The sequence below is a fragment of the Pelophylax lessonae genome, assembly GCF_965119305.1.
Source record: "Pelophylax lessonae genome assembly, chromosome: 12".
Classification (NCBI taxonomy): Eukaryota; Metazoa; Chordata; class Amphibia; order Anura; family Ranidae; genus Pelophylax; species Pelophylax lessonae.
The window spans coordinates 203,408,678-203,414,882 of record NC_138779.1 but is presented as its reverse complement, the minus strand read 5'-3'; the positions used below and the strand labels follow the sequence as shown (position 1 = coordinate 203,414,882).

Here is a 6,205-nt window from a genome sequence, read left to right as displayed (position 1 = left end):
AAATGCAAATTTTTTACAACTTATGTGTTATCTTAATAGCATCTGAGGGGGGGGGGGGAGGGAGTTTAATGCCCACAAAGTACCAGTTTCTCTCTCTTTCTTTAATTTTTGACTACTTAATTGTGATGTGACATGAACAGGATTAGCCGTGGCACATATATGTACTGTAAAAAAAAAAAAAAAAAACAGTTTAGACTTGAGTGGGCATTTAAAGTAATTCCAGTATGAGTTATGATGGAAGTTTTATCTCTGAGTAGTCTGTATCGGATTGTTCTACTTTGTCTGTAGACACCACTTCGGGGAACTTTACCAATGAATAATTGATATCCTCTACAGTGGAGGGGCAATTTTCCTAAAATAAAAAAATTAAATAATAAAAATAACACCAAATGCAAATATTGTAAGTATTAAAAAAAAAATCATTAAGGATATTGGAGCGAGAGGAAAAATAATATATTTCTTAATAACACCCAAAAAAGTTTCAAATATTGCAGCTTACTAATTCTTAGATGTGTCTGCGTTAGTTCGTGAAAGGAACTTTTTCGACAATTATAGAAAATGCCTGTGGATCTTGCTAGAAATGCTGCGTTCTTGTCACTTCTTGTGAGCCTAAAAGAACGTGCAAAGGGGTTGATTTACTAAAACTGGGTAGTTCAAACTCTGGTGCAGCTCTGCATAGAAATCAATTTCAAAGTTTTTTTTTCAAAGCCTAATTCAACAAGCTGAAGTTAGAAGCTGATTGGCTACCATGCACAGCTGCACCAGATTTTGCACTTTTCAGTTTTATTAAATAAACCCCATGAACCTTATCTACAACTACTAGTCCCATCAATCACCCATGTAACAGAAATTAACAAATGCAGACATGTTCGAGAACCGGCCTTTATGACAACTATGGGTCCCTCCATAGAAACAACGGAAAAATTAGTGTAAACAAGAAAGGACAGGGAGGGCTGATTTACTAAAACTGGAGAGTGGAAAATCTGATGCAGCTGTGCATGATCAGTTTCTAACCTTAACTTGTTCTATTAACCACTTTACCACTAGAGCATTTTGCTGTCTTACGTCTGGGCCACTTTTTGCGATTCGGAGCTGTGCAACTTTAACTGACAATTGCGCGGTCGTGCAATGCCATACCCAAACGAAATTTACGTCCTTTTTTTTCCACAAACAGAGCTTTCTTTTGGTGGTATTTGATCACCTGTGCGATTTTTACTTTTTGCGCTATAAACAAAAAAAGAGCGTAAATTTTGAAAAAACAACAATATTTTTCACATTTTTTTATATGAAATTCCCCCCAAAAAATGTAAAAATCAAATTTTTTTAAATTTTTGGCCAATTTGTTTTCTGCTACCTATGTACAAAGGGAAAGATTTCTGTCATTTTTGGTGTTTTTTTTTTAACGCGTAATGGCGGCGATCTGCGATTTTTTTTGCGGGACTGCGACATTGCGGCTGACAGATCAGACCCTTGACTGACATTTTTGACACTTTTGGGGGTACCAGTGACATTACTGCAGTAATCAGTGCTATAAATATGCACTGTTACTGTAACTGGCAGGGAAGGGGTTAATTTTATTGGAGAGGGAGGGGTTAATGTATGCCTGGTGCTTACTGACGTGTGGAGGGGGAGGTGACTGAGTGACACAAGGACAGATCCAGGGTTCAGCTATGCTGAACCCTGCAATCTGACCCTGCCTGTCACTTGGGAGATCCGCCCGCTCTGTTTACACAAGCAGGCGGTTCTCCACACTAGATCCCCGACGATCGGGGAAGAGCGGCGGCGATCGCCGCTGCTCCTCCCCTGGCCCGACTCCCGCTGTGACTGAATACAGTGGGTGCGAGCCTCCGGCCGCCGCCGAGAAGGGGAGGTGTCTGACGAAGTAGGTCTACGTCATCAGGCGATAACGAGCCACTTTGCCGCAGTAGTACTACGGTACTCAGTGGTAAAGTGGTTAAGCTTCGACAAAAGAAAAAAAAAAACTGGAAGCTGATTGGTTTCTTTGCAGAGCTGCACCAGATTTTGTACTCTCCAGTTTTAGTAAATCAGTCCCGGAGTGTGGTGTTTGCAGGTTTAGCAGGTTAAAAAAAAAAAATCGCCTGAATAAAGGAAAATTATTCGCAACATCGAGTTACTGGTAAGCTACAACATACTGTATCACATTTTTATTTTTGGGTTAAGATACATTTTAGGTTAGTTCACCAACCTTGGATTTTTCCTTTTGGACTTTCGCATATAAATGGCTCATGTCATCTGGTGGAACATCTTGGGGTGAAGGCATTTGTTGGGAGACCTCATTATGTGGGCGTTCTCTATAAAAAAAAAAATAATACTCTAAATATCTCTGAATGTGAAAGTGGTCTTGTCACTCATTTAATATCCTACTCTTGCTATCTTTTTGACACTACAGCTCTTGGATAATAAGGTCTTCCTGCCCTTTTTTAGCCCATCCCAATTATGGGCCATACACACTATAAGATTTTCTGAAGACTTTTTCCTTTAGACTTACCAAAACCAGATAATATGAGGTCAAACCTAAACACTTTCAATTTGTATGCAATCTGGCAGGCCCTTGCACTACATAGAAAAGGTAAATCTGAAGGAAATCTAACCACAAAAGTTGGATAGTGTGTTTCCAGCCTTACTCTTGCATCCTTATCTTCTCATCCCTAGGTCTCTTGAGTTGTCTTTCACAACCTCACTCTGCTCTGGTTTTTCCCTCTTTCCTTCTTCCTCCTGGGTTCTCCTAATATTTATTTTTCCAGACTGGGAAAGTGACTCTTGACCTAGCTCTTTGCAAAGAAAAGTAAAAAGGTCAATATCCCTATGCCCTTTCAAGAGCGTACTTGGCTTTCTCAGCTCCCTCTCTGTTTGGCACCAAGACCAAGGGAACCAAGGGGACCAACAGTCCTTAGCAAAATCTAAACTATCTTTCTGAAATGTTACATAGTTACATAGTAGGTGAGGTTGAATAAAGACAATAGTCCATCCAGTTCAACCTGTGTAGGTGTGTGTGGCCGTAATCATCTAACATAGCCCTTAATGTCCTGATGCTTGAGATGTAAGTCTAAGAATCTTTTGAAAGCCACCATACTTCCCGCAGAAACCACCTCTTGTGGTAGACAATTCCACAATCTTGTAGCCCTAACAGTAAAGAACCCTCCTCTTTGCCTGAGGTTAAAACGCTTCTCCTCTAATCGCATTGTATGTCCTTGAGTCCTCATGCAATTCCTTCGAATGAACAGCTTTTGTTATACAGGGCAAAGGACTCCTTCCCTGATCCCATGATACAATGCTGGGCAAATAATGAGTTGTATGGGGGGAAGAGTAACCTATGTCTGGAATTGCCAAGTGTTGCACTTTTACCAAACGGAGGAAAAGAAAGATGCATTTTGATGTAGGGGAGAGGAGTGCACATTATGTATAGCCAACACCTTATTCCCTAGTTTTGGCTTGAGTATTTATTGGTTAGAGCTATCAGGTTTTTGTTTTGTTTGTTTTTTATGTCTCTAATAGCCAGATTAAAATTTCTAGATTGTCAAAACATTTTTGCATTTTGTTTGCTTTGCATAGGGAATGTCTGAAATAATTTTTAGTTTTGATGTTTTTTTTTTTTGCTGTCTGTGTCCTGCTAGAAAGTTTACCCTTTCCCTTCTAGCCTGGAGATGCAACAGGAAATCTCACCAAATTTATATAAAAGTTGTCATTGTATCTGCATTGGAAGATTTACCCTAACCTCTCATTTGTTGCAATGTTGCATTACCAGGATAGGAAGTGAAGGGAAAGCAGAAATTAAGCCGGAAACATGCTAACTCCTTGGTATTATCCTTTATTGGCTACATCATACACACAAGATCAATGCTGACATGTTTCGGCCATTACTGCCTTACTTATAGCAAAGGGAAAGGTCTGCAATGTGGCAGACAGTAAAACATAAAATGATAGGAGCTGTAACCTTTTACTATTCTGTCGAAAATAGAGAAGACGTTTTTGCTGTACCTATACTTTTTAACCACTTTAAAACCGGAAGGATTTGCCCCCTTAATGACCAGGCCCTATTTTGCGATTCGGCACTGAGTTATTTTGATTGACAGTTGCGCGGTCGTGCAACGCTCTGCCTAAATAAAATTGTTGTCTTTTTTTCCCACAAACAGAGCTTTCTTTTGGTGGTATTTGTTCACCTGTGCGATTTTTATTTTTTGGCACTATAAACAAAAAAAGAGCGACAATTTTGAAAAAAAAAAAAAAAAAAACAATATTTTTCACATTCTGCTATATAACATTCCCAAAAAAAAAAAAAAATGAAAATCAAATTTTTTCATCCTTTTATGCTAATTTGTATTCTACTACATATTTTTGATTGGTTTGCGCAAACGTTATCCCCTCTATAAATAAGGGGAAAAAAATTAAAAAATCAAAATTTTTTAACATTTTAGGCCAATTTGTTTTCTGCTACATATTTTTGGTGAAAAAAAATTGCAATAAGCGTATTTTGATTGGTTTGCACAAACGTTATCGGGTCTACAAACTACGGGAAAGATTTATTTCATTTTTATTGTTTTTTTTTTCTTCTTACTAGTAATGGCGGCGATCTGCAATTTTTTGCGGGACTGCGACATTGCGGCGGACAGATCGGACCCCTTAATGACATTTTTGACACTTGTGGGGGTACCAGTGACATAACTATAGTAATCAGTGCTAAAATTATGCACTGTTACTGTAATAATGACACTGGCAGGGAAGGGGTTAACCCTATGGGTGATTAATGGGTTAAATGTGAGCCTAGGGGAGTGATTCTAACTGTGGGGGGGCGTGGCTTGTGAAATGACCATAGAGACATGTGATCATATATAGAAGGATCACATGAGCTCTGTGATCATTTCAGGGAGAAGGACAATCGGCAGTGTTTACAGCTGACCTTCCTTCTCTCTCAGCGGGGAGCGATCACAGGTATCAGGCTGCAATCGGAGATCTACGTCGGTTTTTGCAGGAGAGCCACAATGCCGCAATAAAAAGGCGGGGGGTGGTCGGGAAGTGGTTAAATACCATTTATTATCTTGCTCTATCCAGTATTGTCAAAATATGTGGTAATTTTAAACCCAACTTTTCAGAACGGGTGTCTGTAGGCATTGTCCATAGTTAATGATAAATTTGGCTGCATATGTGAGCCAAAAACGTACCTTAAACACAATTTATATAGAAGAACAATAGCAAATATGATGATGAGGAGGATACTTCCACATATTATTCCAATGATCCAATAACTGACTGTTAAAAATGAAACAAGACATAAAAACTGAAATTAGGTAAAAGTAAGAATTTTGAGAAATAAGTTAATTGTACAGAACAATTCATCAATGGTCAGTTGACCATCCTACACCATCAAACATCCATCACAAATAATATTTTTCACATACTGTATATACAGTTATTGGAAGTCTTAAAAGGGCCCTGTTATACTAACCTGTTACTTAATTCTGCATGGTATTAAGTATTTAAATACTTACTGGATTTTTTTCTTTCCATAAACATTTTTTCATTCACTTGCAATGTGCTTGGGAACTTGCTAAGAAATTGGACAAATCCAAGAAGAGTCCATTCTCTCCCTCCTTTGCCATCCCCTTTTTTGATAGTGTCTACATACTGTTACATAGTTACATAGTTAGTAGGGCTGCGCATCTTCACTTACCTCACGATTTGATGCGATTACGATTATTAGGGTCGCGATTCGATACGATTCATCACGATTACTGCCCAATGCCCATGCCCAGCCCACTGCCCAATGGTTTTCAAAACTTTATCAAAAAAAACAAACAATCAAGCAGTCACAAATAAAAGAATCCTTTTTATTTTCATTTGCTTCAAAGGACACTTTCCTGGACCCTGTCATGGCCTGCAAGCCCTGCATACTTTAGTGCACTTGCACTGCAAACATATAGGAAGGTCTGAAAATGCAAACAGCATAGCAGAGACAGACAACAACACTAGTTTATATTAATATATGGATGTGTGTATATACACCACTATACACAAGTTCAGATGTTTTGCCTGCCTCAAAAGAACCCCAAAAAATGCCAAAAAAACCCTAGCGTCAAAAAAAAAAATGCCCAGGTGTGTTTTTGCTGGCATTTTTTGGGGGTTTTTGGAGGCAGGCAAAACATCAGAACTTGTGCACAGTACCACTATACACAAGTTCAGATGTTTT

General features: G+C 38.7%; 1 long non-coding RNA gene across 1 annotated transcript; it reads right to left on the bottom strand.

Moving 5' to 3' along the window:
• Nucleotides 1-245: 245 nt before the first annotated feature.
• LOC309568185 lies at nucleotides 246-5,271 on the bottom strand. Its single transcript, XR_014226009.1, has 3 exons — nucleotides 5,181-5,271; nucleotides 2,207-2,312; nucleotides 246-352 (listed from the first exon to the last, which is right to left on the bottom strand). It is a non-coding gene; the product is annotated as an uncharacterized lncRNA (long non-coding RNA).
• Between the last annotated feature and the right edge of the window lie 934 nt (nucleotides 5,272-6,205).